This window comes from Ammospiza caudacuta, chromosome Z (assembly GCF_027887145.1).
Source record: "Ammospiza caudacuta isolate bAmmCau1 chromosome Z, bAmmCau1.pri, whole genome shotgun sequence".
Classification (NCBI taxonomy): Eukaryota; Metazoa; Chordata; class Aves; order Passeriformes; family Passerellidae; genus Ammospiza; species Ammospiza caudacuta.
In genome coordinates this window covers 59,427,122-59,452,314 of record NC_080632.1, presented here as the reverse complement: position 1 = coordinate 59,452,314, position 25,193 = coordinate 59,427,122, and positions in this window count along the sequence as shown.

Here is a 25,193-nt window from a genome sequence, read left to right as displayed (position 1 = left end):
CCTTGTCCCTCCTTAGATATACTTCTTGCACCTCTCTTAATAACTCGTTCATTTCTTTTTCCTGCCAATCATCTAACTTTTCCAATTTCCTTCGTATATCCACCCAGGCCTTAGTTACAAATTGAATTTCAACTAAAACTTGTCCTTCTGGACTATCTGGATCCACACTTGAGTATAACTGAAAGTTTATTTTTAATCTTTCTAATCTTTCTAAGGTGCTGTATGATTCATCTTGCTCCTGTCGACTATCAAATGCCAATCTTGCATTATTTGTTCTTGGGACTGCCTCTCTTATCCCTCTTACAATTAATGTCCTATATTGCCTCATGCTCGCTCTTCCCTCTTCCTGGTTTGGATCCCAGTTAAGTGGGTTAACAGGCATTTTATCTTCCCCTCTAGGACCCCCTCTATTTTCTCTTTCTCAAATCCTCATACCCACAGTATGAATCATTTGTCTTTCTTTGGAAGAGAACAATATTTCTAGGATAGAATTTAATTCCTTCCACGTAAAGATGTTAGGCCCTAAGAATTGGTCTAATTGTTGGGAGATGCCTATTGGGTCTTCTAATACAGTTTTAATTTCTTTCTTAAAATTTCTAACTTCAGAGGCAGTTAATGGGGCATTCACAAAATCAATACCACCTCTGGTCCCCCCATAGGCACTTCCCTTAGAGGATATAACTTTTCAGTTCTCCCACATCCATCTTGAATTTTCTTTGCTTGGAACCTTGTATTATACTGATGGCTTGCTACATGTTCATCTAGTTTAATTAACTTCTTTTTCTCTATATCTTTATAACAACAGGCCTTTTTCACTCCCTGACCTTTTGTTTGCAAACTTTGCTCCTGCTTTTGACTCTCAGTATGTTGGGATATGGGGGATAAATAAAAAGGAATGTTTTGTGATGTTCCAGGAATAAGAATAGGGGAAGAGGTACTTTGGGTTATGGGTTGAATTATGGGGTGAAAATAAAGAGGGGTATTTTGGAAAGTTTTGGGAGCCAAGATTGGAGTATGGACACTCTTAGTGGTGCTAGACACTGGTGTCTGGGTACTTGAGGAACTGGAGGGAATCTGCAAAACTGAAGGACTACTGGAATGGGCAGGTTCTGGTATATTTGGGAAGTGAGGTGATACAGAAGACGGGATGCTGGGGGCTGGACGACTTGAATTAAAATCTTGAGGTGATTTTAAAACTTCTGTGGGAGTAGATACTGAAATTAGTACCATCTCCACCTCCCTGAGATGGTACCAATGGGTACAAGGTTGGAGGGGGAGGAGGAAGGTTATCTATAGGAGGAGTTGGAGGAGGAGGTAACAGGAGGTAATCTAAGGGATCAGGAGGGGCAGGAGAAGGAAGATGGTCTAAAGGATCCCACCTCCTTTCTGGTAGCTTAGTTTCTTCTTTTTCTTCTTCTCTGGATACTTTATATAATTTTATTTCTTCTTCCTGTTTCTCCCTTTCTAACCAACATTTAGCATATCTAATCTCTTTGTCACAAGGTTCTACTCGGTTATTGACATATCTATTTAAAGCTATACATAGCCATCTTTCTTTTGTCCCATACCATGGCCAATAAACATGTCCTTCAGCAATAGTCTCTTTAGGCCATATTTCTATACAGTATCTTATCATCTTTATCTTATCTAGATCCTTCATTCCCTCATTAGTACCCCAATTATTCAAAAGTTCACCTAAAGGACTACTAGGAGGTATTTTCTTAAAAACTTCCTTCCCTTTTCTCTTCCTGCTGGCACTTTTGCCAGCACACTGTCCCATGTTTAACTAGCAATTGGCATCCAAATACAATTTTTTTTCCTAATAAGGTATATGTATTAGTTATAAATGAGGAAGAGAAGAAAAATATTAATTATTGTGGAAAATGTAATAATAATGGTTACTTTAAAAAGTTCCTTCTCATAAGAGACAAGACAACGATGGCAACTTTAAAGAAATGTTTGACGTGGGAAACAGAATAAATATGGTGGATTTAGTGGGAAACAAAACAAATAAAATGGCGACTTAAAGAAATATTTAGTGTGGGAAACAAAATAGCTATGGCGGTTTAACAAGGGTTTTGGAATATTAATGTCAATTTGAATGAACATTTATAACCTAAGAATAGTGAAATGTCGAAATTAATTCCAAAAAGAAATATAACATCTATCCTTTTAGCTGGGAAACTAAACAATAATTATGGCTATTTCAAGAAATGAAACAACTTACCTGCTCAACTAAATACAAAATAGACGCAGTAAGCCACTTACTCAAAATTACCTCTGCACACCACACTCAACCAAGTACAAAATGGCCTCAACGAGCTGCTTACTCAAAATGGCTACTGCACACCACACACGAGACTCAGAATGGCCGCTTCCCGGCCTACCGCATATGAAAATCAAAATGGCTGCTTCCTGGCTCACCACATACAAAACTCAAAATGGCTGCTTCTCAGCTCATCTCACTGAAAACTCAAAATGGCCGCTCCTCGGCCCGCCACACAGAAAACTCAGAAATTCCTAAGGAGTGGCCTGCCCTCACCTTCAAACCGCACTCCTAAGGGGCCCTGACTCTTAACATACAAAAAAAGACAAAAATTCTCCGTAATGTAAGCCGGTTCTAATCTCCCCTTCAGTCCTAGTGACTGAAAGGGCCCTTCCATAGCCAGAGGCCCACCTCCCCCCTGCGCACCACCATCCCTGTGAAGTCTATTTTCAGCCACCCCTACGACCCCCTTTAGCTGGGATCCTAGCTCAGGGTAAGCCTACGTCCCCTCTATGACCCCCTTCCCACTGGGGTCCTAGTTCAAGAGGACCCTACTTCCCTTGGGTTGGGCACCCTCCCCTTCTCTGGCTTCAGAAAAGGGACACTCCCCTACACAGTGGCCACTTAGTTCAGTGGTCTGCGTATAGGACTATTTTCTCTCACCCCCAAGGTCCTAGTTCCCCAGGGAGTTGATTCCCCTAGTCTATCCCTGAGGAACAGCCCTCCACATGGTTTGAGCTAGCAGTTGGAGCTCTACTCCTCACTGGGAAAGCCCGCCCCACTAACCCCCTCAGGTAACCCTATGACCCCCCAGTGGGATCCTAGTTCGTATACCAAGTGTGTCCCCCTCTATGACCACCCAATGGAATCCTAGTTTGAGGGATACAACTCAAACCACCCCTAGGAGCCTCCAATCACTGGAGGAATGGGAGCCTGCATGGGTAAGGGCAGCTATAGCTTGGCACTCCCCGTCTCCCCTACTCCTAGGGGTCCATAGGGGTACTCGCTTCCCTCCGTTTTCCCCCATGGGAGTCCAGAATTGAGATACTCGGAGGACTGCACTTGCTTCGGGGGTCTGTATTCACAGCCCCCATCTCATTCACTCGCACACACTTTGCACGCCCTATTACCTTTAACCCCACTCACGTTGCTCTGAGGCAACGTGAGTCTCGCTCCTTCTTGGAGGGCTCTCACCTTTTGTGTCACTGTGTTCCCTGCAGCCTCGGGTATAGGCTCAAGCCCTTCCACAGTCAGATGTAGTCCAATCTCTGGCAGCCAAGAAGGTGGCTGGACGCATCTCCCAGGTCCTGGGCTAGCCCGAACTGTTTCAGGGCATGGACTATCCCGGACGTTCTCCCAAAAAAATGTTACCAATATGAATGAGGCCAAATGTTCTCTGGAGAAAGAGGTTCTCATTTATTAAAATAGCTGCAAGGAACCTGTTGGAATCCATAAAGTTAGAGGGTGTTTAGGAAATGGTTAAAAAAGTATAGGCCTCAGACTGAAGTTTCGTTAGCATTGCAAATACAGCAGAAAAGTTTCCCAAGCAGTAGAGCATATGTGACAAATAACAATAGGCCTCTGTAGAATTGGCTTTAGGATGGCAACAAGGTTATTTAATGTATATCTTTAGAAGGTTAGCATGAATAGAGCTCTGTTCTTTGTCTCTTATGAACCAGTCTTTGTTTTAACTACCATTACGTGTGTTTTATAAGATTGGATAGAATGCTTGTCAATATGTGTTGTTCTATGTATGATTGGATGAAATCTAGGCTGAGATGGTTTTATGCTATGCTGTAAGACTCCACCTCCTTGGCATTCCCTGTGGATCAGCGAGCTGTTAACATCCTGTCTCCATTGTATAACAATGATTTGAGACTGATGTGCAAATAATAAAAAAGGCTCTTTACTGGTCTGGTTTGTCCAGTGTTATCCATATCTGGACGTAACTGCTGCGGCAAGTGGGTTCCTTTTTTAAAACGTGGGTTCCTGACACAATTGGACCTATATCTACCCTTCCCCCGCAATAGTGGGGGGGTTCAAGTAACTACAATATACTACTATACTTGGTTCAAGTACCTACAATAAGCCCAAGCACCCACACAGCGAGCCAAAAACAGAACAGTGCACTAACCCCAAGTGCACTGGGTTCTCCCCAGAAAACAAGTTTTCAAAAAGAAGAATCCTGACTGTCCTGGGGTGACATTATGATGCTTGTACCCCCATTCATATGTTCTGTGCCTTTAAGACTGTCTCTGAAGAGTGAAAGTTTTGTTTGGGTTTCTCTTATCGGGACACAGAGACGGGCAGTACATAGGGCTGCTTTCACTTTTTGCTTTTGGCTTTCTGCTTTGCTCTCTCTCTCTCTCTCTCTTGCTTCTGCTTGCTTTTGCTTCTGATTATTAGCTAGTTCTAGCTAAACAGTCCAAATTCCTTCCTGGACTGTTTCTCCTCTCCTTTTTCTTCAACCATCTCGAACCTGCTCTGGACTGGGACCTGGGAACACTGAGGGTTTGCACCATTTGGCCTGCAGCAGCTGCCCCAGTGCCAGAGGGACTAATAAAGCAACCACCCCCGAAAGAGACTTTCTGATTTTGTCACCTTTTTCAGAGTGCTGCCATCCGGTATTGTTCATTTTGTGTGCTGGGGGGTGCTGTGCCTGTTAAATAAACAGGTTCTTTCCACTTCTCTCTGAGGAATTCTTCCCAAACCGGTTGGGGGGAGGGGCCATGTGGGTTTGCTTTCTGAAGGGGCCCTCCTTTGGAGATTCTCTACCAAATTTGCCCTAAACCAGGACACTGACCCAACTGAACTCCCCCCATTTACAGCCCCTTTTGAGTCCAGGATTGGTCCATTCTGGATCCGCACGGTGTTTGGTCCATTTCCAGGTTTCTCATTGGTCTTTAACACCATTCATTCTGTACCAATCATTTCTGCAGGGCTTCGAATGATTGGTCAGATTTTTCACCCAATTCCTCTTCGACCTCACCTTGCCCTGCCAGACAGCCCTTCCACCAAACCCTGGACCCTTCTCCTAGAACATCCTAATAACCACCTCCCCCCCACTCTTAACATAATGCAATTAATATAACATAATTATTTAAATATAATTGAACTACACCCTAATTTAACATAACTTTTATCTACAACAATACTGAACTGAAATAACTCCACAACTCATGAATAGAGTTCAATTCTTTGAAAGTGTAGTGAAAAATACACTTCAATTGATAGAGACACCCCTTATGCAAGATGTATAAATGTTTTCAGAGGAAAGAAATTCCTCAAAAACTGTGTAGCTAAAGTAAAGCAATTGCACTTACTTCATTTACTCTGAAAACATCACAAGTGTTGTTTGACACAGAATCACAGAATCATAGAATACCCTGAGCTGGAAGGGACTCACAAGGATCATTGAAGTCCATCTCCTGGCCCTGAACAGGACAACCCCCTGAAATCATCATGAGCCTGAGAGCAAAACATAGGAAGATGCATTCATTGATCTGTTTAACTAATCAATGGAGGAGCAACTCTTTGAAAGCTAATGTCACATGTGATAGGAATACAAAAGCTTTTGTTTCATCATTTGTTTACAATTGGGGTTTTCTTATAAGATGAGCCTTAGTGAGCTGTAAATGTGCTCATCTGTGTTTAAATAGAGCCATAAACTTGGTTCTTTTTGAGGATGTGCCTCTCTTCTTGGGGACTGTAAACAGTGCAAACACCCTCAGAAAAGAATGATTTTTTTGCAACATAATGGAATAAGCAATTGCTGTTCAGAAGAAACCCTATGGCTACCAAAACATCAAAATTTGACTGATGTTGAGGGACCTCTGTGAATAACAGATAGGACGCAATTCTTTTGCTATGGGCTGGATATATTTCCGTCACTGAACTACAACTTTATCTTGCAAATGCCATTGTAACCATTTTATAAATGGAAAAAATGTATCTTGCAGAAAATAATGAGTTAGTGACTTGATAATATAGCCAGCAGGTAAGATAAACAGGATATTCTGAACAGCTTCTTATTGAAGACTGTAGGATTGAACATGTACTTCGTTTAAAAATATGATGAAATGAAGTTACAAAGTGGAATATCATGTACTGGCAGTGCAGGAACACCTGTGAGATGCCATGGAACTCACATGCCATCATTGTAAATGGAGATATTATAGGTAATAAATAATGAAGCTGAATAAATAATCAATAATAGGTTTTTATTTTGCGACTGAGTTTCGGTCTCAGTCAAATAGCCACAGATAGCCACAATCAAAGGGACAGCGTCAAGCCCAGGATCAGTGCGGGGTGAACGCTGATTCGAACTCTACCACTTCGGATCCCCTCTGTTCATGAATGTTGTTGCTGTCGGGTTAGGTTTATACAGTTTTTTCTACCTGGGGCAGAGTTTCTCCTATTCTTTTTATCACTTCACATATGCATGTAGTCTCCTTTTCTCTATGCTGGGCTGGACAAAACCATTTCTTGGAAGCGATGAATGCTGAGTATTCATCGCTTGGGTGTCTCAGGACTGTCCCAGGAAAAGGGCCCATCTCTGCATGGAACCACATCTTTTCATTTGCTTATTAGGTCTTTCTCTCCACTGCCATCTGTCATTTCACAATTTGTGAAGCAATCTTTTCCCTGGCTGCGGCATGTGGTTTTAAAACCTTAAGATATAAGCACAACTTATTTCATGTATATTTTACACAAGCATGAATTATTCCCTAACATACATCACAATCCCTCCCCTTATACATAGAAAAATTAATTTGTGCTCCTTTCTACAAATTTTATACTTTTCAACTAATTGTGAGCTTTTTGCTAAATCTGTATATCTACTCTAGTTTCTATAATCTATTTGTTCAGTGTTTCTAGGAGAAAGGGACCCCCTTAGTCTTCTTTGCACTCCCCATTTCTATCCCAGTCTCCTTGTGATACTTCCTGGTATATTCTATAAACAATCCCATCTTCTTTTATCTGTTCCTCAAATTTAGCCAGGGCTTCTGATGCCTTACTGTTTATTTCTCCTTCTCCTACTTTCATTATTTTAGATACTTTAGGAATTTGATTCAGTTTCTTGGGAGCATGTTCTGGGTCTATAGGCAGAACTGCTATCTGCATACCCTGTACCACTGAATATATTAATCTAATAAAACACGGTATTAAGCAGGGTAGAAATATAACCCCGGCTACTGAACATAATATGAAAACCATTACCTTCTTCCACCAAGCTCCTTCAAACAACTAATCCCACCAAGATGCCTGGAAGATTGAATTCCATTTCTGGACCGGAACATATGACACCTTTTTAATATCCGGTACAAGGCCTCTGATGGTCTCCCCGTAATCATCAATTTCTATACAGGATTCAAATTCATTAAACTTTCCACAGACTCCCCCTTCTTCAGCTAACAAGTAATCTAGTGCTATCTGATTTTGGTACACAAAAGCTTGCATTTGGGAATGTTGCCTTGCTAATAGCTCAAGGGCACCTGAGGTATTATTTGATACAATCTCTACAACCATCTGGAGCCTTATTAATCTATTCAATAGATAAATTGGGGTCCTATATTCCCGGCTCCCATCTTGGGCCCATGTTGCAGGGCCATAATATTCTACTATCTTCTCTGTGGGCTACTTCTCTTTGCCCTATGTCTGCTGCCGCCTACAATAGACAATTTCTTCTTTATTTCTCTCTTCTTTCTATCTAAAGTTTTGTACAGAGGTGCTCCCAGTAAACTACTTTCAGACTTGGGTAGTATAAAGGAAACAGGTCAAATCACTCCTAAAGGGCATGATCCTTTCCATTTTTGGGGTAACTCACTATATGCTTTTTCCCCACATATCAAATATATCCCATTAGGTGCTTTCCATTTAATTTTTGTGTTTTCTGGTTCATTCCAGTAACCCCTTAGTTCTTCCAGGGATTGGTAAGGGTTAGCTCCAGAGCCTTTGTTCCAACAAAAACCAATTTTTTCATTCCATGCAGTTTGTTCCCTTCTCATGACTCCAATACCCAGCAGGATGTTCTGGTTGCCAGACGTTGCTTTTGTTATTTGAGTTCACTGCTGGGGTGGATATACACGGGGTATATCCCACTATCTCAGTATATTCCTTTCCTTCTCTACTATACAAATTGTTCCAGTTATCCTTTGATCTAAAACCCATCCCTCAGGTCCCTGTATTGTTCTTGAAATTTGAGCATTGTCCCATTTTAGAAGTTTGTCTGGAGTTAAACTCTCACCTTTCCAAGGCCATTTCTCGACTGACTTAAGCCCCCCGCAAGTCCAATAGTTAGACAATCCTAATTCAGTAGCAATTTCCTGTATCAGATCTATAAATAAATTCCTGTTTGAAGCAAGCAATCCCCAATCACTGTACTGTTTTTCCAGTTGATCATATTGTTCACTCAGGGTCTTTAACCTTGTTCTACCCTCCTGTGTCTCATTTCTGACTTTTGCCTTTTAAATTCTTGGGCCACCTGTTTCATTTTACTTTCCAGTTCTACTCTCTCTTTGTTCCTTGAAAAACAGAAAGTTTTATCAGTTTGTAAGCAGACCCTATTATCATTATCGTCAAGGAGATCAAGAATAACAGGCTCATTACTGAGGGCTAGTCTATTTTTATATTTCAAATTTCTTCCCATCCAGTAAGTTTTTCCGCCCATTACACACATTTCTGACTGAGTGTTGTCATAATATAGTTTGTTAACTTGAAAATAGGCTAGAAATGTTGATTTCATTTTCCCCCCAATCCACACTGTGTGATTACATTGATTACAAGCAGGAACAGGTATCTGCTCTGTATCCCTCTTATACATTTTATATATGGGTGTTTCTGACTGCCCGTCATTAGATGTTGCTTTTTGGATATAACATACTCTTTTTTCCAATTCAGATATTCTATATTGAATGCCATTTAAGGTACAGTACCCGCTTTTCTTACCACTACTGCAGTTTTCAGGGGCTGGGTATGCTGAAGTTTCTGTTTCTCCTTGTCCCTCCAGGACAGTGTGCAAGCATCACCCGCACTCATTACCAGGACTCTGCGTCTTAGTGCTGGGTGGATTTTCTGAGTGCAGACGAGTTGTTCTGCACATGACTAGGCTCAGGCACATAAGGATTCTCCATAGGTGTACTCCTCTGCCCTTGACTACACCCACTGGGTTGCCACCAGCGGCAAGGCAAAACCATCTTCTTGGCAGCAAGAGTATTGTTCTGGGGTTCTGTACCCGGACCAAATCGCATACCGCCTTTTAAAAGTGCCCCACCTTGATAGCTTGACTGCATCTGCTCTGCAGGGTACTTTATTCAGCCTCTGGCACTTGACTGTTAGGATTTGAGCTTTGAATCCAATTTTTCCTCTATACCATTTTTAAACAAGTGATACCACTTGAAACTGTATCCCTGCTTGGTGTCCTTTCATGTGTACAATCAAAATCACCTCTGGCTCCCTGATAGCTTCTAAGATTTGTTTTATTATTTCCCCATGAACCAACCCTCATTCTCAGGTATTAATTAGTCCTCTTTCCCCTCAAATTTTTCCAAAGGTATAGACTACCCCAAATGCATAAACTGGGATTCTTGCACAGTCGGACTTATTTCCAGAGCTACCATAGTCTCTCCCTAGCAGATTATAATCTGCTTCTTCGACAAGTAGTATATTCCCTAAGCAAAGCCTGATTCTGATTCTATTTCTACATCTTTAATTACAGGAATTTTGAAACATTCCCCTTTTGCCCCAATTACCACCATAGTATCTTTGCTTTTAGCACATTCTGGTGGCAACCACTGGACAGTACTCTGCTCAGCTCCTGAGTCTACTGAGAATATCAGTTCCTAGTTTTGGGGTCCTATCTTTACCTTTATCAAGGGCTCTCTAGATGTTCTGGACCCTTTTAAAAGCCCCTGACACCACTAATCTTCCTGGAAGTTTTTTTCATCTTTCATCCTCTTTTTGCATTCTCTCTTAAAATGGCCTTTCTTCTTGCAATAAAAGCACTCTGGGATATTTCTCTGACTGTCTGATTTCTTCTTCTGGGAGGGGTTCTGTCTCCTGTGAGGCTGATGGTTCTGTGTTGGTTTTACAGGGTCTTGGGCCCATTCCTGTTTTTGTGCTTTTCTAACCGCTGCTACCAACACCTTTCCTTGTGCCTTCTGCTTTTCTTCATCCCTCCTCATATAAACTCCCTGTGCCTCTCTAAGTAATTCCTGCAATCCTTTCTCCTGCCAATTTTCTATTTTCTCAAGTTTCCTCTGTATACTTCCTATTACTTCACAACAAATTGCGTTTTTAACAGGATTTCCCCGATTTGGGAATTGTGATCCATCCCTGAATACATCTGGAGACTTCTACTCACCCTTTCTAACAACTCAGTGGGTGTTTCCTCCTTCCTCCGGCATTCCCTGAATACTTTGCTAATGTTCTGCCCCTTTGGTATGGCCTCCCATACACCTTGTATTAACATATTCCTTAGTTCTATCATTTAGAAGGCATCTCCGCTTGCCTTCCTCTGTCTGAGCATTCCATGTTGGTCATCCCTGAGGAAGAACCTTCCAATGGTACCTTTTCAGTGGGGTTCCATGTTGATGGTGGGGACTGAGAATGTGAAACATGGTGCATGGTCATGGTGTTGGAGAATTTGGAAAAAACAATCTTTTATATCAATAACAGCCAATTTCCAATCCTGGGGAAGCATCGCTGGGGACGGCATACCAGGTTGGAGGGAGCCCATATCTTCAATCACATTATCAATTTGTTGAATGACGTGGAGGAGTTGCCATCTCTTTGTCAGCCTTCTGGATGACAAACACTGGAGAGTTCCATGGGGACATGGTCTCCACAATGTGACCCTTCTTCAGTTGCTCTTCCACTAGCCTTTATTTTTTGTTTACTGAGCGGCCACTGTGCTCCCCAAACTGGTGTGTCTGTCTTCCAACTCAGTTTTTGGGTATGGCGCTCATCAGTGACCACTGCAAAAAAATCCTGTGGAGAGTCTGGAATATCAATTGTGACACCCCTCTGGGACATTAAATCTCTTCCTAACAATGGTTCCGCATAATCTAACACAAATGGATGGATATTTTCCAATTGTCTGTTAGGTCCCTCGATTTGGATGACGCTCTTGGATTGTCCCGCCAATTGCATGCCCCCTACGCCTCAAAGGTGACCAGCGATGTTTTGCAAAGGCCAATGTGCTGGCCATTCTTGTGCTGGGTTCACTGTGCAGTCTGCACCCGTATCTACGAGCATCTCAATGTGTTTTGACTCCCCACTCCCACTGACATTACACCAGATTTTGGGTTTGTCCTTCCCAATAGCCTGGACCCAGGCAGCTGTGAGCCCTTTTCAGCCCTTTACCTTCAGGTAAACACGGCACTGGGATGGCTTGTGCAACTATTTGTTCTTTGGAAGAAACAGGGGTGGGTGGAAACAGTGCAGCCTGAGAACAAATTGCTCAGGATCTGATGTTGTCAATTCTGGAACAATTGCAATCTCTTGTGGTGTGTGTTTGGTGTCCCCAATGACAATGTACTTACAACGAATTCGGTGCCAAGTACCCCTCTGTTCTGGATTGACAGAGACAAAATGCCAGTCAGTGTCCTTCAGGTGGAGTGGTTCTGTCAGCTGCAATCTGTAAGGCTCATTGACAGAAGTTGTGGTTAACATAGGTTCACCTAAGTCATAGTAAAGATTATTTTGTTTCACTTTCAGCAGTGGACCGGCAGACTTGGTCTTTGAAGCATCTGTTTCACTTACAGAAATAGGAATGTTACCATGCGCTTGGTCTTTTTTGCTTCCCTTATTCCCTTGGCCTGCTCTTTTTGTCTCTGCGCACCTGGCAGGCTGGCACTCTTCATTCAGTTTTTTTGTTTTTGTTGACCCCCTGGGAGCACTTGTAGTTCTCCCCTGCTATTTCTAAATTCATTGAATTGCTTTTTCAAGGGGCACTGGTTACTCCAGCGCCCAGGTTATTGCAAAGCAGGCATGGCTTTGTGGGGTCAACCATTGCTGGTCCTTGCTGCTGCCCAGTGTGCCACTGTGCTGAGGGAATGGGCACAGGGCTGGCAACTGCGACTCACTATGGTGGTCTTGGCAGCAGCTTTGGTCTAGATTCTTCAGCCACACTCATCAGAGGCACTTTCCTGTTACAAACTAGAAGCATATATTTTAGTGTAGGGGGGTTCTAGAGGTAAGCATAAAATTGCCATTTGACACAGTTCATTTGCATTTGTAAATGCCATTTCTTCTAAAATCTCTTCCCTTGCATTCTCTTTTTTAACTTGGATTTCAATAGCTCTAGTTAACCTTTCTACAAAATTCAAAAAAGGCTCTGATGGTAGCTGCTTGATCTTACTATAAGGCTCAAACGGGCCTTTGGGTTGGAAGGAAAAAAAGGCCTTTTCAGCTGCTTCTTTGACTCTCTCAAGTGCTTCTACAGGAATTACTGCAGCTTGGATTGGGGCTAAGAACCATTGGCCCTCACTGGAGAGATGCTCAATGGCAATTGGCATGTCATTGGCATCTTTTGCTGCGTTTGGATCAGCATGCAAGTCTGGAAGTGCCTCTTTTAACAGTTGTTTCCATGCCAATTCCCATAATTTGAATTCTGTAGAGGTCATGAGGCATGAAAAAAGCTGTTTTAAATCATGTGGGACTACCACAGTCCTACTCAGTTAGGCATTAAAAGACCACGGAAGTATGGGCTATGTAAGCCGTACTCTTTGTGGGTTTGCAAATTTCTCATATCATTTCTCATCCAAAAGCTTCCTAATTAGCAGTTGAGGCTACTCCCCCTTGCCCTGCATACTGATACATAACAGGAGCGAATGACAAAGTGGGACCCTCTATTGGGTCTAAGGTTCCATGCCCTGTATCCTTTGAATCAGAAGAACTGGGATCACAGGTACAGTTGTGGGGACATGCAACGGGTGTGCCCCCACCGTGGGAACCCAGGGAAGGGGCGGGGACACCATGGGAACAGGGGGTGGGGACGCCTGGTGACATCACATTGGCAGACACCCTATGGGAGGGATAGAGGGGCAGAGCTGAGGGTACAGCAGGTAATGTGTGGGGAGGGAAGGTGTCGCAAGGATCAGGAAGGATGGGGGATGGGGAAGGAATTTTGGAATGCTTAGGGGAATCATGGGAAGAAGGAGAGCAGGTATGGCATGGTGCCACGTGGCATTCTCCATCTTCTTGACCCTCTGGGGACTGGGGGCCATTCTGGGGTTCGCTGCTTTCTGAAAAGCTAACACATGCTCTGGGTTCAGAGCATGGGACACAGGATTTTGGGAAAGGTTTCACACGGTCTGGCCAGGACATTGTGGACAAAGGAACTCAGGCATTTTAGGGTGCTCAGGGAGCCGGCTTCCCTGGGCATGAGCAAAGTCTGCTCTCTTTAAAATACCAAGTTTTAGGGTACAGGGTTCAGAGCTGGTGGGGGGAGAAACAGGAAGAGCAGAGGTACATTCCTTGTTATTTGGCTTTTTCTCCATTTCCCTTTGTTTGAGCAAGGCTGCTCGAATTTGTAAACTCCAGAACACGAATTCAGCTGAAGACATATTCTCAGAGTTTCCCAAAGTTATCAATTCATGCCCTGCTTTGTCCCAGAATTGAATATTGTGGACTTCTTCAGAAGAAATTTGTGGGAAGTGTAGAAAAAGCCACCTTATAAACCATTTCAATTTTCCTTTAGAGTACGTTACATTTCCACTAACTAAAATTCCAGGAATCTGATAATACACTCCTTTTTGTGCTGTGCTTCACTTAGAGCCCATTTTAGATGTAAAAGACAGAGTACAATCTCCCACCGACCGAAAACAAAACCAAATCTGCTACCGACTTCCAAAAAGCCGCAGTTAAGAAGCAAAAACACGCAGACGTTTAGCCCTTCACAATGCAGCTGCTTGTACTGCTTTTAAAAGTGCCACTGGCAGTGGCACAGAATGGGAACTCACCCCACTGTGCCGGGGGCTGGCTGGGCCATCTCTGTTCACCTCACAGCCCCTGGGGGTTTCTATGTTCCCAATCTTGTATCATGGCTTGCCTTATAATTTCTCATTCCTCATTGTTGAACAATGACCTCAATATAGCATCAATATCATCGTACGAGTATATGCTAGGTCCTAGGAATTCATCCACTCTATCTGCTACCCTCAACAGATCGTCCATCGGCCTTCCCATTTCTTTTTTAAAGGCTCTTACGTCCCCAGTATTAATAGGCACGTTTACATATCCACTAATTCTCGGTGCGGTTGACACTTCTCTTAAAGGGTGTAGATTATGCTTATCTTCTTTGTTCTTACTATCATCATTATTTACCTTCCTTGTTTTGTGCCACGTCCTGCTGGCTGGGAGAGAACCAGTTTCCCTGGTGGGAAGAGTTTGCTTTTTGTTTTCTGCTGGCTGTGGTGGGGGTGGGGGCTGGGAATAGTCTTGTGGATACTGCACGCCGAAGCTTGCCATTGTAAGATTGGGACTTTTGGAGGCTGTATGAGAAATGGAAGTGCCTGGGCTTGTATGGGTCGTTGCAGGGGACCTGTGGGTATGGGCAAAGGGACCTGAGCTTGCACAGGTTGAGGTGGGGGAATTAGATATGGGGGTGGGAGGTTATCTAAAGGTTCCCATGCTTCACTCTGGACTGCAGCACCTTTGTAAATTTTCATCAGGAATAACCCTGTACTAGCATATTCCCATAATCTGGAAGAGCCACTTTCTTCTTTATCCTGCGAATTCTTACCATTCACATTATTACGTAAAGCTTGGCAAGTCCATCTTTCGAAGGTGTCAAACACAGGCCAGACTAGATGTTTTCTAATTTCCTCATCTCCCCATATGTCTATGCAATAATGAATCATTTTCTCCTTAGATTACCTTCTCCTTTTGGGAAAATCCTCCCAGTGTTCTAACATCCACCCCAACAGGCTATCTCTCAGAATCTCAGGTAAACCATTTCCTTGTTCCTTTACGGGCTTCTCTTGGGTTTTTCCTTGAGCTTTGCTTTTCCTCTGTCCCATCTTTCTTAGAAATACAAAGAACTATTTTTCTAGCATCTCCTTACCGTAACTCTGCACTGAGATCCCAAAATGAATCCTAGTTTTTAACAAGTATCATATTTATGCCTAATCTTTGTTCAGTATTACCAGTCTACCAGCCTCACAGCGAAGAGATCTGTGGGTTTTTCGGCTGGTAATGAGCTCTCTACTACCTCTCCTTTTCTTCCCTTCCTGGACTTACCAAGTCCTGGATCAGAAAGGTTTACCAATTCCCAAACACCAGTGAACGTGCCTTCCTATTTTGATCCTCCCCATGATCGACCCCCGAACTCCCTGAGTTTCAGGCTTTACGCATGAAAATGGATTTTACCATGTTACGTCTGCTTCCCCGTTGACTGACCACTTCCCTCATGGGAGGGCAGTGGAACAATCATTGCTATCTTGGGGTCCACACTTGCCTCGTGATAATATCACATCTCATACATGTGCTCGATCCCACCTCAGTCAACCACGCGATACTCACAGTCCTTTTTCCCTCATGGGCTCCTCGTGCACGTAGAATTTTATAAGTGAAAAAAAGCTGAGCCATGGCTCTGAAGACCCTGTCCCTTGGTCTGTCTGAGCTACCTGAGAACTCTCAGCCCCTTTTTATCCCCTCTTTGATTGTGGCTCTGGCGGGAATTTAGTTCGAGATCTGACTGGTTCCATGGGGTTTCCCAACCCTGTCAGGCCATTGAAATCCGCAGGGCACCTTCTGAATGGAGAAGGTCCCTGTATCCCTAAAACAGATCACGTTGGGGTCACCAAGATTGTTATCCGTAATAAATTATAAAGCTGAATTAATAATCAATAATAGTTTTTATTTTGCTACCAAGATTCAGTCTCCAATAGCCACAATCAAAGGGACAGCGTTGAACCTGGGATTGGTGCTGGGTGAACACTGATCCAAACTCTACCACTTTGGATTCCCTCTGTTCACAAATGTTGTCTCTGTTGGGTTAGTTTTATACAGTTTTTTCCACTGGGGCAGAGTTTCTCCTTTTCATCGCTTCACATATTCATGTAATCTCCTTTTCTCTGTGCTGGGCTGGACAAAACTGTTTCTGGGAAACAATGAATAGTGATCATTGAGTTACAGCAACCTGGTATTGGGATGCATGCTCTTGACGACTCTATCTTGATCATAGATACTTATTGAGTTCTGGACTGTCTCAGGAAAAGGGCCCATCTCCGCATGGAGCCACGTCTTTTCGTTTGCTTATTAGGTCTTTCTCTCCACTGCCGTCTGTGGTTTCGCAATTGTGAAGCAATCTTTTCCCCAGCTGCAGCTTGTGGTTTTAAAACTTCAAGAATTTTTCATACAAGCACAACTTATTTCATGTATATTTTACACAAGCACAAATTATTCCATAACATACATTACAGAGAGGACACTTCTTACTTGCAAGGGCTAAACTAAGAGGGTCTGTCCAGTGCCATCTTTAGGTTTTGTGCTTCTTCGCTTTGGGATTCACGCAAACTGAAGTCCTGAATAGACACTGTCTGTTCTTAATATGACAGTAATCTAAAAATTAATACTTAGCTGTTACTATTATCCACTGGAGTTTAGGAGTGCAATTTCTTAAGCTTCTTTACCTTGAAAGTGCTGTCTGAAAACACTAAGGTGCTGTCACTCTCCATGTTTCTATTCTCTGGGCATCTATCACAAAGAGTAGAGTTACCCAAGCCAGATTTGAATAGGTTTTCCTTGTAAATTAGTCTGTAGAAAGCTATACATTATCCATTGCAACTTTTAGTGTGTTTCACAGCATGTCACGGTGCTACAAGTGACTTTGTATTCTTTATTCACAAACAAAAACATATAAACTCTTTCCAGTTAACTCTGTATAATCAGAGCTCAGGTTCAGCTAATCACTCTCTGTTGTGCCGCACAGCTCTCAATCTTTACTCTTTTTTTGGGCAAGATCCTTATGTCTCCCTAAGCAATTAACTTGGATTCCTATGTGATTTCTTTACACATTATTTAGAAGAGTTTTTTTCCTTGCATTTGTAGAGATGGGGAGAGGGACCAATCTAGTTCTTATTTATGCCTCAACATACATTACACATAAGGTGAAAGATTCCTATAAAGACTGTATATGTGGGGACATACCTGTCCCCATAGAGGATTCTCCTGGCAGCCAATCAGGGCAGAGAAAGCCTCCACAATGGGGTAAATACCTGGGAAATCAAGCTGTGGGAGGAACCTCAGCAGATAAAAGCAGCTATCTGTGGCACAACTGCATTGTGCTTCAGTTGTGCTTGGAAGGTGTGGGGGATTGCTTGTTGGTTCCGTTAGGCCCCTTCCCTCCCCCGTCCCCCCTTGCATTTTCCTCCCTGTGGTCCTTTATAATTTCTGTAAACCAGCTTGTCATTGCAACAATCGTGTTCCCTGCTGCCTCCCCAACAGGGCGGTGGGGCTGCAGCAAGCCATCCCAGCTCCGCTTCCCGGGCACAGTCACAGCCAGCCTGCACACAGTCGAGTCCGTAGGACGAGGCCGCTTGCAAAAACGCAGCAACTGCTGTCACTGTGTTTCCTATGCTGCCTGCCTCACTAACCTGCTGTTACACTGGCCTGCTGCTGCTTGTTGCCTGCACTCAATCATGCCGGCAGCAGCGGTGCCCTAACACTGAGAGCGTAAGCTGCTCCAGGGCTGTGCCTGGGGCCACGACAGCCTGTTCTCTGCTGACAGAGGAAATACGCCGCCTGCTGCTGTTTGGAAATTGTGCCCAGACTGCCACGGGAGCTAAGCTGATGCCGACAAATAGCCAGGGTTCTTGTGGTAATGCTGTCCCTGTTTTCAGTTTCTTTCCCCCTCTCTTCCTCTCTCTGCTCCTTTTGAAGCATGGACAGAACCACTCCCCAGCTAATTAAAGCTGAAAAGAAGGGCATTTTTAACAGAGCAGGACAGAGCAGAATTATTTCCAAGTGCAAGTACAAGTAGTTGCAGACTCCTGCTCTCTATTTATACAGAAAATGTTTTACATATCCAAGTGGTTCCTAAGGATGCATACTACATAATCATTACCTGCCCACTTCGTATTTTTATCAGCTGAATATCTATTATGGCTGTGCAATTGTACTCCCTTAATTGGGATGGTGGCATTTTGAAATGAGGGAGCGGGCGTATGGGAGGAAGAAAGCCTACTTTCTCCTGGTGAACTCTTCACCTATGGGCAGTTGGCAGAACTTTTTGATCTGCTGGTCACAGTCTAAGCCTCACCTAACTATTCAATTATTCTTAAGCCAAGGTATTTTTATGGTCTCTGCTCCTTCGCAATTGCTACATCTATTCCAGTCACTCCTAGCTTTACTTTTCCTAATATCTTTGTTACTTTTCAACTAAGGTATGTGATTCTTGTGAGCTATATTACTAACTTAGCTTAGCTTCTTAACTAATTTTAAAATCTTAACTAAAATATGCAATCCTCTACTATCCCAATTATATTCCCAGCTGGTCCCTTGACTCATGTGCAGTTTTCAATTACCCTAAGTACATTTCCAGCTGACCCCTTGACTCACTTTTCCTATTCCCCTTTAGGAGGAACTCCTACCCATTTATTTTTTATCAATAAACAGATAAATATTGCCATGTTTTTGCTTTATTTTTGTCAAAGAAATCTATTAAAAGAATCCTTCTCGATTGTGTCCAATTTTCTGGTCATCTCCAGCAGTTTTACATATCAGTGTAATGAGATGGCATAATGATATGATCATGGAGACACTTGTGTTGAGACAGTTTTAGAAGCACATAAATACCTAGATTTACTTAGCATAGGAAGATGAGGAAAAAATAGCTCATTAGATTTACATCTCATTAGATTTACATCTAAGAATAGGCAAATGAGAGAAAAAAATTACACTTTCAGAACTTCGGGAATTGAAGCTGGTATTTGGGTCATGCCTAAAACTGAATGGGTAAAATAAGCATGAATGATTTGTCAGGACAAATATGGCTTCTGTGACCAAGAAGAGGATCTTATCGAAGGGTCCTCCCTCCATGTGTGATCTGAGTTTTTGTTACTTTTTTGTTCACAAAGCACATGGAACTATTCAGAAATGTGGACCTGAGTGCTAGTGTAATATTCCCAAGGATCTGAGCTTAATTGGGGTAACACAGATTTTTTACATAACCTTGTGACCTTTGTCAGTGAAAGAAACACTGAGAGTAATAAATTGTTAACACAGCCCTTTCTGCTAACAAATATTTATAGATCAATTGGCACCATTCAACCCACAACAATGCTAAATAATTGGCAAAACATGTTTTGGCTGGAATATACTTTGCAATGTTTCATTTAAATTCCATCAAACTATTGCTATGTCAGAATAGATAGTTTAAATATTTCCTTGCTTTTAATTTGGCTTAATTTTCAAATTAGTTTTAATTATTGTCTTGGTTTGGAAAGACAGGAGTCTGCTAAGGAAGGCAGGAGCCTCCCCTGAAATAGAGAATGCAAACCCTCCCCACCCCACTGAATTGCTATAAATTTTAAATTAAGGTGCTCTCAGGCAAAAAATATGGGACTGGGAAATAACAGTTCTTTAATAGGGAAGAAGAAATAAAAGAATAAAAATAAACAATGCAGTACACTGGAACAACACTGACAAAGTCAGAACTCAACCTGACATTCTATTGGTCAGGGTGCTGGTAGAAGTCCAATTGGAAATGCCACTGCAGTCCTTCTGAAGTGTCAGGTGTGGTTCTGTTGGAGCAGGGGGTCCTGTAGGGAAGGGTGGATTCTTCCTCCGAAGATCCAGTGGAAGAGGCAGCCTCTGTTCCTCTGGGAAATCCAGTGGAGAAGCTGTGCTGGTGTTTCAGAACCTCCAGATTATATCTGGGTAGCAATGCTAGGCTCCTCCCTCTGGGTGGAGTATCTCACAATGGGATGCTATAATTCTTATCAGTCATGCAGTGACATTCATTAGCCTGTTATCAACAGATGTCCCCTCCCAAGGGAGGAGTGACTGTGATCACTCAGAGAGAGAGATAAGGAAAACTGCTCACTTGACAAAAAGACAACTGCCATACTGATGGTAATAGAATTGCCTTGCAGTCTAGAACAATTATCCTCATTGCTCAAAGCAAAGCAAGCTTTGCTGATGCATCTAGATCTGTAATAAAGGATGAGTCTAGTAAACTGAAGAGAGAAAAAACTGCACTACCATGTTTTTATCTATTTCTTGCATTTATTTATTGGTGATTGATTTGAAGTCAGAAAATTTTCTCTTGAAAATTACATATGATAAAAAAGCTCAGAGCCAGTACTAAAAAACTCTTTCCATTGTGACTTTGTAGTGTCATACAGCCACACATTGCCTAAATATCATGTTTCCAGTGAAGGCAAAAAAGTAATTCTGGCCCACCCAGCACAGATTTTTCTCCTCTTTTTTCACATTTTCTGTGTCCAGGATGTAAACCTGCTCTTCAGTTTTGGGCCTGTCTCAGCTTTGGGCCACAGCTGCTTCCTAATTGGTGTGAATTTTGAGGGGTTGTTCAAATGGTTTCCAGCCCCTCTTGCCACTTGCACAGCCTTCACTGCTGGTCATCACCCCATCCTGTGTTCTGACAGCGTCGTTGAATTATGGTCTTTTGACTTGAACAAGTCCTTAAGGGAAACTTTTGCCTTGAAAACTGTGGTAGATACTTTACAGGCATTACTATTTATAGCTTATACACATTCAGTTATTTATTTTTCTGTTTTATTATCCTGAATATTGATGAAAAAATGCTTCTTGAGAGATTCTAGTTCAGGTACTTGATCTTTAGTTAAAACTTTATTGCAGCTGCAATACTTTTTAGTTTTGGAAACAATGAAAATTGATTATTACTCCTTTGTACATGTACAGATAAGCACACTTATCTTGCAAATATTGATGCAAAGTAAATAAAACTTTAAAAATTACATAAATATTATTAAATAGTTCTGGTCATTTTATTCACAGTAAGTCCTTAAATAGAGTTATATTAATAGTTTTATATATAGAAGCAAAGTGGAGAATGTTTGCTTGATTCAGGGATAGGATTGCAAAATCCCCAGTTATTTCTTTTGATAGCAAACTAGTAAAATAAAAAAGTTTAAAAAATCATCCTTAAAAAACTTAACAGCAGAACCTAACCTACCACATACAAGTCTTTTTCTTTCCAAGAACAAGATTTGTTTGTTCCATTACATTTTCAGTGAAAGCTGCCTCGGTAGAAAATTGGCTATTGACAGCAGATGGAAGATTCTGGTTTGATTGGGAAGCTAGGCTGTACTGAAAACATATCCAGATGAAAAGTTTCTGATGAGGGTTCTTTGGACAAATTAACATGAAATTTGATATAATGATCTCTGATAGATAATAACAAGGCAGGGATTGTTAGACACTTTTTAGTAAAGAAAATTGAAAGAAAAGAAATTGTTCTGGTCACAGCAAGTGCTCTGAACTGTATATTTCCTCTTAATGACAATAATTCTCTGCTGTCTGTGGTATTATTTCTTGTGTGTCTGAGTGCTTTCTCTGAAAGTATGTACCTCAGGATCTGAAAAATCTCTCTCCTGTTGTCTCTCCCTAATATATGTATGTGTGTATGTAAACACATACATAAATGTCTGTAATACATGACAGAGTTCAAATAAAAATTGTCTCCTGAGAGAACCAGGATTTAAAGGAGCTTAAATATAAAGCAGTCTTTAAAACTGTCATGGATTTACCATCCAAGACACAATTATTGCTCATCACACCTGCCAGAGATATGATGATGAGGGTATAGCATCTGGAAGAGAAAATTGTGGGGAAGCATGAGCTGATTAACATATTTTTGTCTAGAAATAAATGCATCCTAAAGCAGATGGAAATAGTTGTGGAATAATTTATACAGGTGATATAAATATGGTTGATGAAGATCTTATTCTCTAAATACAAAGAAGATGCAATTCTCTGGGAAGCATGTGCCTTACATTTAATATGTGGAATGTAGACAATTATGCTTTCCAAATACACACTGCCAAATGCACAAAGAGCGAAGCTTAGTCAAGGTTCATTCTAAGGCTGTATACCCAGTGCAACCATCAATCTGGACAACCTCTCAGTAACCTCCACATACTTCCAGACAAGATCTGGGATGCTTTGTGTCCTGATTAGAGCAAATAACACTTAATTTGTTTTAAATAGGAAATCAAAAAGTCTTGTAAGGCATTATATGAAGGTCATAAAATGGTTCTTGAGATGTATTGATGAGGGCTGTTTGGAATTCCTACTCCAAATCTTGCTACAGCAAAGCAAAAGAGCAGAGTGATGGAAAAAAAGTAATTGCAAACTCCACAGTGAAAAATCATGAAAGAAAATATTTGGACTGAGCACTAAAAGGATATATCCTTAGATGTTTTAATTTTTAGAGACACCATCTCTCTGTCTTACTGTCAGGAGGCCATATAGAACTGGCACTACAGAAAGCTTACTGGAGGCTAGAAGAAGCAATGCTGGATTAGGAATGTGGGAAGGAAGGCAGACAAGGCAGGCCAGTGCAGAGGAAGAGGGGAAGGAAGGAATTATAACAATCAGATGAACGTGTCCTCCACATAAGTATGATAACCTGGATCATAGAGGTTATCAGTAGTTTTCTTGGAAGATGCATGTTCCAGGAGCAGTTGGTGTTCAGAATCTAGAGGACAGGCAGTTGGTTGAATGGAGAGGGTGAGAATGATGGGAAAGGCAGGAGGCCAGCAGACAACACGAATGGGACTTGAATTCAGATGAAGAGGATCTTCATGTGGACTCTAAACCAAAGATGACTAGTATGGAAGAGGATGTGATTTCAAGACTCCAGTCATATCATTCTGCTCAAAAGCCCACTTTTGTCGATCACCCTCAAGACTAAAAATATTTTGATAATAATTTTATTTTTTCTTTCTTGATCAGTGAAATTATTCCAGGCAGCTGCTTCTTGAGAAGCTGGCTTCTGACTTACTGATACATCTCTTATCATTAAACAAACAAAACAAAAAAACCAACCAATCCAAAAGTAATAGAATAGAACAGCATACATTCAAATCCAAGATGCTTCATTTCAGCAAGAGGAGATTTACAACTATTGAAATACTAACCTTGAAAATCATTACTCATGTATAATAATGGAAACTCTGACAAGACACCTTCAAAATCATTAGTGTGGAAGAAAAATATTTTTAATCTATTTTTATATCAAGTAACAGCAAAGGCCTGATTCCCATACCTTCAAAAAGGGCAGTGGAATTTTGAAGGCTGACCTAGAACAGAGGTTTGACAGAGTTAAAGAATAAAGTAGGAATTTATTAAAAGGCCTCAATGGATACAGCCCAGCCAGGGCTACACCCAAGATGAACCCAAAATGGTCACAGAAATGGATGACTTGTCACAAAGTCTCTCACTTTTGTAAGTTCTGGTCCATTAGCATATTGGAGTGAATTGTCTATCTATATCTGTAGGTTATGAAGTCCCATCCTTCTTGTTTTTCTCTTCAGTCCACATTGTTTATGCTCTTGGGCCTGAAATTTGGATGGTTGTCATTGGTCCCAAACTATGAAAGGAATTGGATTCCCACAATTCATTCAGTTCTAATGTTTTTGGAGAAAAAGCAAAATGACTTTTGAAGATTACTAGTAACACTACATCAAATGTTTCCAGGGATGAACAACCTAGAGTGACCAAAAGATTCCCTCATTTCTCTTCAGTGTCTGTCTGATCTGGGACTAGGGACTTGCAGTAGAGAGGAAAGAGACATCTCTGCTCTGACATTTCAACCAGTGAATCAGCACAGAAGAGGACACATTTATGACACACATTGGACAGGGATAACTGGGAAGCCAGAAGAAAACTAGGGTTGGATCTGACGATCTTAAAGGTCCTCTCCAACCTATGATACTATGATCAAGACAGGGCCAGAAATTAAAAAGGCAGAGAAGTTGATGACAGCTGGCCTGAAATTCCTAGGAGTTTTTTGCATTGCCAGAAATAAATTTGCATTGTCCATGCAAGAGGTACTGTTGAAGACCTGCCTAAGCATGAAATGCTTCCTACACTGTAGTAGCCATGAAACAACAGAAACTTACTGAGGGGGTGGTTCAGAAGTAGACAAAACCTTAGTTGCTGAGGCCATGAATTTTATCCTACTGAAAGAGTTCAATCCCTGGAAAAACACATACTACATTTAATAACCACGTGTTCCGTGGGATCAGTGGTCTGGGATGGGGACAACACACACACTTCAAAGCTCCATGCAACAGTCTCTTTTATTGTTAAAAGCCTTCTTGTATATGGAGTTCAATACTCCTGGGTCTCAACTGCTAGTTTGTCTGATCCCCATACAGCCCAGCTGCTGACCAGTCAGATATCTGCAACCCAAGATGGAATGTGATAGGTGAAGGTCCCTGTGTGGATTTAAATCCAACCTCTACTTGCCCACGTGGGGACTCCAATGCCACAAATACACACACACAGGGTAACACCACATTCTTCTAAACTGTTAACACTGGTGTGAACTATGTTACCCAAAGAAACAGTTCTCATGTATTACATAAACTTTGCAGATACCTGCTCAGCTGAACAGTATTGGCTTCAAAAGGAGGCTCGATCTCTACAGTAACCTCAAATGAGCTTGTACCCAGGTGGGGGTTGGCCTCTTCTTCCATGTAACAAGTGATAGAAAAAGAGGAAATGGCATCATATTGCATTATGGAAGGTTTAGATTGGATATTAGGAAAAACGTCTTCAATGAAATGGTGGTCAAGCATTGGAACAGGCTGCTTAGGGCAGAGGTGGAATCACAGTTCCTGAAAGTATTCGAAAAAGCTTGTTGATGTGGTGCCTGGGGACACGGTCTTGTGGTGGACATGTCGCTTTTATGTTGATGGTTGGACTCAAT